The sequence below is a fragment of the Lygodium microphyllum genome, chromosome 14 (assembly GCF_053477565.2).
Source record: "Lygodium microphyllum isolate KBCC chromosome 14, Lygodium_microphyllum_v1.1.10, whole genome shotgun sequence".
Taxonomy (NCBI): Eukaryota; Viridiplantae; Streptophyta; class Polypodiopsida; order Schizaeales; family Lygodiaceae; genus Lygodium; species Lygodium microphyllum.
Window position 1 is genome coordinate 94,150,793 of NC_141148.1, and position 13,196 is coordinate 94,163,988.

The 13,196-nt window shown below is 42.5% G+C and overlaps 1 pseudogene; it reads left to right on the forward strand.

Annotated features, from left to right (window-relative positions):
• The first annotated feature begins 8,044 nt into the window (after positions 1 to 8,044).
• Positions 8,045 to 11,224, forward strand: LOC148025865 (uncharacterized; annotated as a pseudogene).
• Positions 11,225 to 13,196: the final 1,972 nt, after the last annotated feature.

Genomic DNA, 13,196 nt, shown 5'->3' on the forward strand with positions numbered 1-13,196 from the left:
ATCAATATCTGCAACTACACCGGTCCCATGTGCAAACATTGCTGCACTCAATTCAGACATGTCTGCATCCAACGTAAACATTCTGCCCTTCTTCTTTCCTTTTGCTATCAAGCGACCTTTATTTTTCATATCCTCAACAAAGCATCCATGAGGATTAAATCTGACCTGCAAGCCCTGTTCAACCATTTGACCAATAGAAACCAGATTCTTGGTGATATTCGGGACATGAAATACATCGGACAGGTATTTCTTTTTCCCATCCTGCATAGACAAAGGAATTTTTCCAATCTACACAATCGGATGTGCAGTATCATCACCAGTCTCCACAAATCCTGGTTTTTCCATTTTTCTTGCATCCTCCATCCATTCTGCATGACCTGTCATATGGTTTGATGCACCTGAGTCAACATATCACACATCGTTGCTTTCTTCTACATTTGTCACAGAATTGTTCATGTGCTGCACCATAAACAAATGCTCATTTCTGTCATCACCCTGTCTACTAGAAGATGCATAATTTCCTTGTTGCAGTTTTTCATTCATGATGTCATTCTGCTTTTTATAGCAGTCTTTAGCCATATGACCCATTTTACCACAATAGTAGCATTCAACATTACTGTTTGCATTTTGGCCTCTTTGCCATCCACCACGGCCTCCAAATCGGCCTCCTCTACCTCTGCCTCTACCTCTTCCAGCATTTGAGTAGAAGACAGTTTCTTTTGAAGTTCTTCATGAAGAAGATGCACCACCATTTCTCTGCTCCTCAAAAATTAGAAGAGCAATCAACTCCTCAAAATCAGGAAATCTTTCACGAACTGAAATGGATGTCCGAAACTGTGCATAATCCTTTCCTAGACCATTCAAGGTCACAGAAACTAAATCATCATCTTCCACTAGCGACCCAATGGAAGCAAGTACATCTGCAATCTTCTTCACCTTCATGTGGTAGTCATTGATGCTCATATTTTCTCTTTGCACATTGTGCAACTCTTGCTTGAGCTGCATTTTCCTGGCTTGCGTATTTGTGCTATACATCTTTGACAGAGTATCCCATGCCTCCTTTGGCGTACTTGCATCCTGAATATGCACAATCATAGAGTCTGAAATGCTGATAGACAGCCAGTACATAACTTTCCTAGCTCTCTCATGCCATGCTTTGAATGCCTGCATTTGCTGTTGATTGGGAACATCAGGAAGAACTGGTTCTTCTTCATTTCTTGCAACAAATTCCCAATATCCTTTTCCCATAAGGAAATTCGTCATTCTAAACTTCCATGCCTGGAAGTTGTTCTTGTCAAGCTTTTCAGTGACAATCTGTGAAAGAGAATCAGATGCCATTACAGAAGACTGCAAAAAATTCTGTCACTGCAAAAACCACAGCTTCACCCTCACAAGGGAAAAACTGCAAAACTGGCGAAAGTGGTATTTGACCACATAGTCACTTCCTAGTGACGATTTTGCATCAACAGGCAATAGGGATGATTCTGTAACTCCTAATGTCTCTGCGCACAAGTATACAATGCAATTTTTATAGTAACTATTCACCGACCTGTAGAACAGTGGCTGCACAGCATAAAACTGGGCCTTTTCCTGAGTGCGTGCAGAAAACTTCCGCCTCCAAAACAGGCCCCGAAATGGCCTCTAATCAAAAAACAAGGTCGCCGAGGGCTAAAGCCCTCGCCCGCAGCATATACTGCCCTCTTGCTTCACCACAAAGGGCGTCTCAACTTGAGACAATGCACTTCTGCACTTTCCAGCTGTGCTACCTACACAGATCTGCTCCCAAAACAGAAAATGAAAGCAACACTGCTCCTCTTACCAGACCACCGCGAGCTTGGCTTGCTTTCTTGAGCTCCTTACCATGAACAAGGCTCTGATACCATGTCAAGATTGTGGGAGAGAAGGAAGGAGTCTCACTTGTAGCTTTCTTGCTTGCACAATGGGGGAATACACACAAAGGTGGAGGCTGAAAACAGTTTTCCTCTTCTTAGTTGTATAAGCCAAAATAACTCTCTTACAAAGAAATAGAAGAACCCTATATGGGTCTCAAAACCAAACTCAACTAACTAAGGTGACATACTAACTGAGCCACGAACTAGAGTAGATAAGGATAGCTATCATGTAGCTATTATTCATCGCGGTGTACCAACCGCATCTGCAACTGACAAGTCGGTGACATAAGTACTCAACGGTCACCCTAGCGTATCACGAGTGGAGCTCGATATCTCAACACTATTGAATACGCGAGATAGGGAGTAGTGGAGACGGTCTGTCTCTTTGAAAAATACCTATCCACCAGCATGCTCATGATACAAATCCACCTTCTTATGCATCTTGTAGATAAAGTGGAAATTGCTGGACCTATCCATATGCGATGGATATTCTTCTTGGAGTGCTTCATGAAAATCCTGAAAGGCTTTATGTGACAACCAACTCGGCCAGAAGGTAGCATGGGTGAAGGTTGGTTGGTATCTGAGACGCTAGTGCATATTTCACAATGGCTACCAACGGTGGATCCATACAACAAAATTCTATGGTCGCTGAAGGACGATGATAGACTGACTAGAGATGTGATGGTTGAAAATGGGGTAGAAAAAAGAATGGATACTACAATGGAGGAGAAGGTGAATCGCTTTTGTATGTTGCACCATGCCTCTATGGAGACGTGGTGCGATCTAAATTCCGACGTAGTATGCATCATCAACAAATTCGATATCTCGAGGGCATGGAGGAGATGCCGCGGTTCATGTCAAGGTGATGGTTGCATGGAGCTTTGATTGCAGCATCTCGTGAAGGGGCAGAGGTCTCAATGGAGGAGTGGGAATTCTCGAGGGGATGTAGTCCAAAGGTGATGAGGTGTTTAGGATTTGTCGTATCTATATTTTATATGTGACATCTAATTTGAGTGTTTCAATGTACAGTGCAAAATATATACTGCAGCGTGGTCGCGCGGACAGCATTTTCGCGTGGAGCATATTGACAAAATGCGCTCCACAATGGACTGTGGTATCATGGCAAGGTTCGAGCAAGAGAGCTGACGACAAGCAATGGATCTAAACACGATTATAGATGAGATGGAGTATTTTTGGAACTTGCAAAGTATTGTTACGATGGATTACCGTAGCTTCTCCATGATACTATTCGATGTGTGCAGTGGTTCAAAGTGGTACTTGGAGGAACTGGAGCAACAGTTCGACGAGGTCCATCTGGATTTCTCGAAATAGATTTCGAAAAAAAATGGACAGATTTGTGCGATACCTTTGTGTTGCTAGCCCATTGTGAATAGGTGCATGGACTCATTTGTTTGTTAATTGTATTACGGCATGATACATATCACAATAGTTTAAACTCTCTTGTACGTGTTTGTGAACAGGGTAATCTTCTATCCAAACCCTTGACAACCTCGATGGTGGTATGTTATACCTTCAGCTCCCTGAAGTGCGAGAGTATATGATCAAAGCAATGTTCCGAGCATAGATGAAGACAATATGCAAATAGAGGGGTCGATATTGCAAGGGGTGGAGGCCATCGAAAGCTTGGAGCCAGCATCGGCTAACAATGATGGAAATACAAAAGTCCAAGAATTCTTTGAGAACGAGGTGGACTCATCCTTTTGTGGGGACATATCTATCAACCTTCTAGTGTATGCGGAGTTGTGTCAAGAGATTGACATGGAACCATAGGATACTTCATACTTGGAGCATACACTAGATCTCACCTACACTTCATACTTGGAGCATACACTTACTCAAGTGAGATCTTTTTTTTTAAATTTTATATTACTGTGCTTTTTATGATTTAAATTGATTATTCTAACATCATTTTTTGTATGTGTAGGTGACATTTTCAGGATGAGTCGAGGGATGAGCGATGAGGAGTTGCAAGATATCTTCATGTACATATCTCCAGACCAGATCGCGAGATTCAGAGACATGGTAGACCAGGAGTTGTCTCGGTCTTTGTTAGGCCACTTTGCTAGATCTACTTCAGCACGATTGGATGGTTCAGCTTCAACTAGACGAGATCAACGCTCCAGACTTAGGCCAGAGGGAGGGAGTGCTTCAGGGTCAAGGGGATGCTACAGAGATACGGAGACAGTGAGCCCGTGGTCGGCATGGGATACAGGTGCGACTCCTCACTCTCGTAGCAGTTCAAAGGAGTGTGGCTCAGGCTTAGGTGGATGCTATGGAGGCATGGACGCGGTGTCTCCGTCTCGTCGTTCAACTGGAGTTGCGTAACCTCCAGGATTTGTCACACCTATGGGGACGTCTACTCCAGTTACTCCAGCTTTTGCTCAGCCGTCTATAAGTGGCACCCCTATGGGTGCTACTTCGATAGATACTACCCCAATCCGTACAGCAGATGTATAGGGGTCTCTTGGATATGCCCAGGAGCGTGGTCGCAGGTGGAAGAGGACCTATCTTAGGCATACCCCAGAGAGGTATGCCTACCTTGTAGATGATAGATCAAGAGGCATCATCATGAATGATGAGGGGAGGAGGGTGATGGCTCGCATGAGAGAGTTGTGCCAACAAGTTTTTTGGCACAATGTCTTGGATCATTGGAAAAACATACCGGAGGGGAGCAAGGACTACATAGTAGCACTCTTGCATGAGAAATTTCTGGTTCAAGGCTTAGTAGATAGATTTTCTACAAGCTGGATGATGGATTGCATGCGTGTATATATGTCATACAAACGAGTGGACGCACGCAAGGCACTCAAGAGTGGGGCTGCAAAGCCCGAGTGGTTAGACGTGGATGACTGGCACCGACTGAGGGAGGAGGCTACAGATTCTCCAGGACGTTGGAGTCAGCAGCGCGAGACGGCGAGGGCACGACTCAAGGCTAGAGTGGTCCATCATCTTTGGAGTGGCGGCCACAGGACATATTTGGAGGACTTTGTAATTTTTTCTTTTGTTTTGCTTGTTTATTTTTTTGCAATATCCTTTGTACTGACAATCATGTTTCTAACAATTAGTATTCTGTTTTCATTGTAGCACTCCATTACAAATCGCAACCCGACTGGCCTTGAGACTCGATATGCAGAGAGGCACGGTCTCACTTCATTGATCAACCGATTGTATAGACGTGATGGCCTTGTAAGTCACTTATCTTTCTTGTCTGTAGTTACCATGTTCAATTAGAATGTATTATTGTATGGTAGACTGATGTGTTTTTGTTTTTTTTTTGCAGAGTCCGTTCGATGCTCCTTTATGGTGGGACGAGCTTTCGAATGGCAAGGATATGTAGCTCGCCCTTGGATCCCTAGAGCTCACACACCTTTCTTTTTTGGTAGCCTGATTTGTGTAGACATTTTCTATGTATTAGTGATATCTTGTCATGATTGTACCAATCGCTTTTATTATGCGATCATGTATTTATTTTATGTATCAGTGTTATGATTTCATTATACTTTATTTTTGTTTGCACAAGCATTGTACACAGTGCAGAAACTATTTTGTATGGCTCAAATAAAGCACAGCTGCCCTGCCACAAAAAAAAATAAATTATGTTATCGTCGCTATTAGTGTCGCAAATTTTGCTGCTCGCATTGTTATTGGCGTCGTTATTATTGTCGCAAACCATCGGTATTAGTGTCGTTATTGGCGTCGGTATCAGCCTCGCATTTGAGACACTGATACCCATGCCAATAATGACGCTGATACCGACTATTCTATGGCATTGCCAATAATGATGCTTTTTGCGACGATGGGAGAAAATTTTGTTATTTACATTTTTGTCGCTTTTAACGTTAGTATAAGGCCTATATCTTGTAGTGAGTGGCTAGAAACAAGGCTTCAACAAGGCAGCAAATGGGTTCGAAGAGAGCTAAGATAGTAAGATAAACAATGTGTTCAGTTTAAATGTAATTCATAGTTTAAGAGAGAAAGAGAGTGTGTGCATCTATGTGAATGAGTCTTACAGTTTAGGGTTATATAAAAGAGGGTTTCACTTTCTATCTTATTCATTGAGTTCTCAAATCTCCTGTGCAGGAAAGATGGTTAGGTCTAAGGTAGTTGCAAATAAGCTTTTGCTCAGAGCCCCATATAGTGTTCAGTCCCTTGGAGCATCTACTAGCTCAGATGCAACCCCTTCTTAACCTAATCCACCTTCCTCAAGCCACACTCACAAGGGTCCTCCTTAGCATCCCCACAAGAAACGCAAGTGGAAGCCAAGTACAGTGGACTTGAGAGAAATTAGGAGGTATAAATGCTCTTTTGATCTCATCATTCTGAATGTGAGCTTCTCGAGACTTGTTCGCGAGATTGTGTAAGACCTCTACCGCACAGAAAGCAGAAGGTGGTTTTTGGCACAAGGTCAGGATAGACTTGATCGCTTCACAAAAGAATGTCTTTATGCTCTGTAGTGTGCTGCAGAGGCCTTTTTAGTTGACTTAATGACTGATGCTCAGCGTTGTGCAATACGTGCAAAGCACATCACTGTAACTCCCAAGGACTTCCAACTCGTAAGAAATCTTCAAGCAGTGAAGGATGTATTCATTCCAATGGAATGAACATAGTTTGTAATGTTATCTTTTTTGGCATAGTATTATCCTCGTGCATTAGACATATGACTATATACCAATGCAAAACTATTATATGCGCCCATAAAATATGAATTAAATTTTTACACTTGTCCTTCGCTCTCAACTTTGATTATGTATCTTCACTGTATTTTCAATTCTTACTTACAGTTTTTGTTAGCACTGTCAATTTCAATAGAAAAAACTTGCAAAAATTTACCATTTCTTGTTGCAAAATTTAATCCTGATGCCTCTATATAGTCTATGTGGTGCAAAGTTTCTAAGGGCCAGTAGTCACAATGTTGATTTCTTAATTATCAATCCATCCATAATTTTGGTGTGGGATAATTTTTAAAATACTAAACTGTATTAGAATGCAACGAAACTTCACATGTGCACTCGTTAGGTGACCAAGAGCCCTTTTTTTTGGGAAAAAAAATTATATACAGACCCTTGGTCCGAAGTCTGGCGTCTGGAGCCACTTTCTTGCCAACGTGTGTAAAGTTTTGTCGCATTCTGATAAAAGGTTATGGATTTACGATCACACAATGGATAGTGCGTATGAAGCTGCATTAACCTAATTTTTGGGTTTAAATGGGTTAAAAGTTCATTCTTCTTCTCATTTTCACAAATTTCTTTCTTTTCTTCCTCCATTCTCACATCCCCAATCTGTGTCTCTTCTCCGTCTTGAGCATAGGCTAGTAGGTAGCTGGGGGGGGGGGGGGGGTGCGCACCTGCCTTGAACGATTGCGGTTGCGTCACAGAGCTGGAAACTTCACAGAGTAAGGCTATATAAGCGTCGGGGGCTCTCTCCCGACTCCCGAGTTCCCCCCCCCTATCCTCAGCACTATCTTCCACGAGGTCTTTATGACCTCGAGGAGTTGGGATCAACGGCTCCTCTTGACCCCGAAAAAAGGCACGCATCTAAGCCGCTACTTTATGCAAAAGTAAACCCAACCAGCTTTACAAAACCCAACCAGCCGAAAACTTGGATCTGACGAAGCAACGGTGTCTCGAAATTCGGGGATGTTCACTGCCACATGCAAAAGTAAACCCATCCATGACTTTAAATGCACCGCCAGTCGTTGAAGGTGATTGCATGGGCTGGTAGTAAGAAGATAGTAGATTCTGCGGGGCCCACTATCTCTAATACAAGTTTTTGAATCGTGGACTACAAGTAAACCCAGTCATTAAAGTAAACCGAGCCATTGAAGTAAACTATGTTGACCTGGTACCGAAAGCCGAAAAGCTCTCGGTATTACCGACAGGAAAATCCTGCACGCAGGGCGCATTCATGTGTTGTTGTGAACGGAGGCTGGAGGCCCATATTCTAAGCGCATACAAGCTCATGAGATCATTGGAACAAAGGTTTGAGGTTCATATTGCGATTTCTTGCTCATAGCTTCCACTACAAGGTGCATATTTCTCTCTCTTTCTTCCTCTCATATTTGCATTGGATGCATTGTGACATTGGAATGATGCTTTGGTGATATATACGTATGTAGTCAACACGCATAGATTATGGAAAGCGACATTGAGATCGATGATCTCGACACGGATGAAGAGACATTAGATGGATCATCAAGCGACGAGGTTGAGATGCTTGATTTCTTAAGTGGAGACAATGATTCGGCACCACAAGAAATCACTATCAATGCACCAAGCCCAACTACCTATACCTCATCGAAGTACTTCTCTTTTAATAGAGAGACTTACAGCTTGATGGTCAGTGATTTGAGTGGGCAGAAGGCCATCACATTGGAGGTGCTCAAGCAACTCCACACGAGGGAGTTGCTCGACTTGAAGAAGTGGAGAAGAATCAGAGAAGGTCTTTGCATTGGTAGAAATGGCGATGGACACATTACATTGGCCTTGAAATCGAAGCCATCATTGCGCATTGCATGTATAGAGGAGTGGGAGAGCATATTCCTTGAAAATCACATAAACAAGGTTACAGGTGCTCACGAGGGTATCAATGTCACAATTGATTCCATCAAATCCACATGGTGTACTGACTTGAGAAGGCATGGCATTCCTCTTGCGTATGTGAGAGATCTCATCACTGGGTGTACTTGCAAGGTGTTCACAAGGCCCCATGGTTATAAAGGCCCATTTTTAGTTCATGGGAAGGTTCAAGAAAGAAGAGCACCCATCTTGGAGCTTACTGTAGATAGATCTCTTGTTGAGCGGAGGCTTCAAGAAATCATGCTTGAACACAATGTTAGGTTGGCCAAGGTCCGCTCGACCAAAAAGCATGGTTTAGGGAAGACAATAGTGGAATATGCATGTCATCGCAGTGGTAGAGCAACTCGAAAGGGCTCCCAAATCCGCAGGTTGCGAACGTCGAAGAAATGTGGTTGCCCTTTCAAGGTGCAAATCGAGTACAAAGACGATCTCCATGATGTCACTATACGAGTCCATGGACCACACGAGGGTCATGTACCTGGATCTCGTGCCGACTTGTATCACTTGCCGGTGCATCCAACTGTGATTGATTGTTGCAAGGATGACCTGTTTGACGTTGGGACATGTCGGCACGTCGCGAAGATGAGCCTTAGCAAGGAGCGGTTTCATTTGAAAAATGCCTCTCCATTGGATCGTGTCATTTATAGGCTCTTCATGATACCAAGGGAGGTACAGACACTATCATATCAAATTCGCGCTGAAGGTATGTTACCTTCTAAGCCATTGTCTATGATATTAGGTTGCTTTGAGCGTCAATGTTCTACGTGTCATCCTGCTGCACGCAAACTTTCGAAGGATGATTGGACGGCAATGTATTTGGAGGCTCTCCGTCTATGAGATCAAAACAAGGTATTTGACATATTCTCATAAATGTTTATAAGCTGCGAAAATTAGTACATCTATTTGATACTATCATCTACATGGTCTTTTAGGTACTCTATTGCCAACCATACAATCCTCATGCCATAGAGGACAAGGACAAACCATTCGTATTGATAGTCCAGGACGAATGGATGTTGCAAATGAGTAAGAGGTTCTCAAAGAACAATGCTTGGGCAATCGATAGCACATTCAAGACCAATGTGTTTGGTCTTCCGCTTTATGCAGCGGTTTTACCAAACCAACATGGGGTGGGTATCCCTATTTGGGTTATGCTATGCACTAGTGACAATGGGTCAAACCAAGAGATTATGGCTTTGCAAATCACCATGAGACTAGTCCTCTCTAGGATGGGAGATATTCGCTCCGCTGCCCTGGTGATTGATAAGTCCCAGCCAGAGCTGGAGGCGCTGTCGAAGGTTGTTCAGGAAGACCCTCATTGTTGGACCACTGACTACCTTGGTGGCAACAAACGTCAATGAGCATGCCATATTATTCTATGCTGGTTCCACACAAAGAAAGCATGGGTTGAAAATCTCTCGCCTCAGGTACACCTTTTCAATACCATTTTACTTTTAAGCATTGCCTTTTTGTGAATTCCATGAGCTTGACAGTGAGTACTTCACATGTTCTTGCGTGAATCAAGGTCCCTACAGATGAGCGCGATCATGTGTATGCCTCTTTGTCCAATCTTATGCATTGCCCTACAGAGTCGCTGTTTGATGATATGTTTGAGCAATTGCTTCATCATTATTCCGCTCATCCAAACGTGGTCCGATACGTTACCAATGGATGGTGTGGGAAAGATTGTATTTGGTGTGCAAGATGGCCCAAGTTTGGTCGCATGTTTCCACATGGCAATGTCGACACAACCAACCTCATTGAGAGACTTTGGCAATATATCAAGTACACTCTACTTGATGCTAGGATCAACAGGTCCATTTTGGATCTGCTGCACGCCCTTGTTGGTGACTCGTCGTCGGGTTCTAGAATGGGTGGATCGGCTTTGGAGTTTTTTTTTTCAAGCAAAAGCAAGAGATAGGTAATGTGGTCAATTTCCTTTCTATTTGCACATTTGACCTTTCCTTGAAACGCATTGTTGTCTTATACATGTTTTTTATGCCAGTTGATTCTAAGCGCTTCAAAGTCTATGGGTCAAGCAAGAGTCATACGGCTAGATTGGCAGCTGGGGAGAAGATTCTTCAGCGGTATGAGCAAGATCCCTCCTCTCTTCAAGTCATTAACGAGGGGACCATGTTGTTTAAAATAGCGAGCACAACCCAACATGCAAAATGGTATCATGTAAGTGTACAATCAAACTACTGTGATTGCCCTGATTGGTCAACTGACTGTAAACATCTTCATGGTTTGAGGCTCATCTTGAAGAGCTATTTTCCTCACCTTCATGAGGTTCTCCCCATCATCGATAGTGCGCATGCCTTTGATGACATAAAGGAAAGACCAGGTGGCGATGAAATCACAGGATTGGAGAGATCAGCTTCCGATGGTGGCGTGCAGGAAGGGAAACTCGTGTCCTCCATTGCAGACTTTAGAGGCCTCCTTCAAATGATCGAGGATGGGATTCCATCCTACACAGCGGCACAGATGGATGCTTATATGCGCCAACTGGAAAGTGCTAAAGAGTCTCTTGTTCACATGTTCACACCACAGGAGATTGGCATGCCTAAAAAGGGCGGGATCTATCAGATCTGGGAAAATGTCACACAGACGCACCTAGGGCATGGCAAGGATCATCGTCATCGTCCAAATGAGAGGGGGGAGTCCTCATCACAACCCAAGCGTCCATCTATTATAGGCGTGTTAAGGCGCAAGCATCAACGAGGGAGGGTCGTGTAAGGTTTAGCCCAAAACCGCGGATATATTGTCCTCATTGCTGCACCAAAACATTTTTGGTGGACCCTCTCGCAGTGTATTCATGCAATACTTGCCATGCACTGCTCCCTCTATCCTTGCGATATGCTCCTCGTCCAGCGGATTCTATCTTGATCGGCAGGGCGGTGAGATTGTATGGTGAGTCTTACATTGGCACTTGTCGTATTTTGTATTGCACCTACAACAGTGAGAATGAGGAGTGTCAATTTTTTCTCTCGTTCCCTGATGGGTCCACGATCACAGAAGCCTTGGCATCTAGGTTCAGAATGTTTGTAGTGTACACATGATTGTCCATCTAATGGATAACGTTCTCCTGGATTTTATCTTGCTCTATTTGCAGGAATTAGCTAGTTTTTATGGTGGTGTCTTGGATTTTATGGTGGTGTCTTGGATTTTATGGTAGTGTCGTATTGGATAATTATCTAATTTTATTATTTAGAAATTAGTGTGTATATTTGGCAACACATCCAACAGGTTATTTCTTATCACTACATGTTCATGTAATCCAAATGTGACATGCTTTCATGTTTAAAGAGTTGCACAAATATTGATAGCTTAAGTTAGTAATGATGGGTGCATTGTTGGGAAGCATAATTGACACATGTGATAAAGCAAGTTGAAGCTATGTTATATTTTATTATTCATGTGTGTAGCACCAACTAAGAGAGAGGGGTGTGTGTGTGTGTGTGTGTGTGTGTGTGTAGTAACTCTATTGAAAGGGCTACTATGAATTAATGAGATGAAACACTTACTGGATATTAGTGACTTTGTTTTCTAGTCATATATGCCAAAAAGATGCACTCCAAAATGATAACTATCTAGATGGAACACACTTTAACAAATTGACTCATGTGATAAAGCAAGAAGAAGCTACATCCAATTTTCTTATAATGCAAATGCATGGGTCCATTCCAAAGATGCATGAGTTTAATTCGTGTTCCAAAGGTCAATTTGAGAGAGAGAGAGATAAGATCAATTAATGATTTCTAAACCACACATCCTATGGAATAATGTAACAAAGTACTATGGTGCAATGAAATCGTGAGATTAGTAACATTAAATCGTGAGATTAGTAACATTGAATCATTAGTGACTACACAACCAAAGAAGCAAATGTTTATGATCCATTCACAAAACCCCTGCCTGTCCCTAATTCTTTTTGTGACCTATAAAACTTGCACTAAATGCCTCTCTTTTCTACCATGAAGCATATGCACTATCAATGTTAGTAAAACATAGCATAAAAGCATTACCTCGACATACAAAACCTTGAATGAACCATGACGTAATAAACCATAATGTTACAAAAGTATTACCTTGACATAAGAAAACAATATGTAGGTGGCATTGAAACGTAAATACACCCCAAACCATAGCATGAAAGCATTACGTTGGCATAAAAATACTTGAAATAAAAGAAACCTTTTCATAAAAAAACACTACAATTGAAACCTTGTATATGCATCATTACATCAATATCCAAAAGACATTGACAAGTGAGTACATGTCTGCCGCAAACCAAGTACATGACTATAAGTGAGACCATACGTCCATGACTGCCACAAATCAAGTAAATATCACAAACCAAGTAAATCCACACAAGATCACCTCTCCAACACTCCAAGTACCCACTGGTAAAGGTCCTCCTTCAAAGTGGTAACGTAGGTGGCATTGAACCATTTTCTAGTTAATTGCAATACAAAAAGTTGATTATGGATTGACGTATGCACACTAGACCATTCAAAGTCGCATAGCAAAAGCACTTATACCAGTATAGGCTTACCCAGTTTTTGGTTGGTTTCCCAACCACGCCACCCTCGATGAGTAGTCTTATGAAAGCCATCACATAAAATCCACAATCCACTGCATTTGTCTATTGAGGGGCCTGTGAAAAGGGATTATAGTCATCTTTATGTTAACTTCCCTATGTTACATC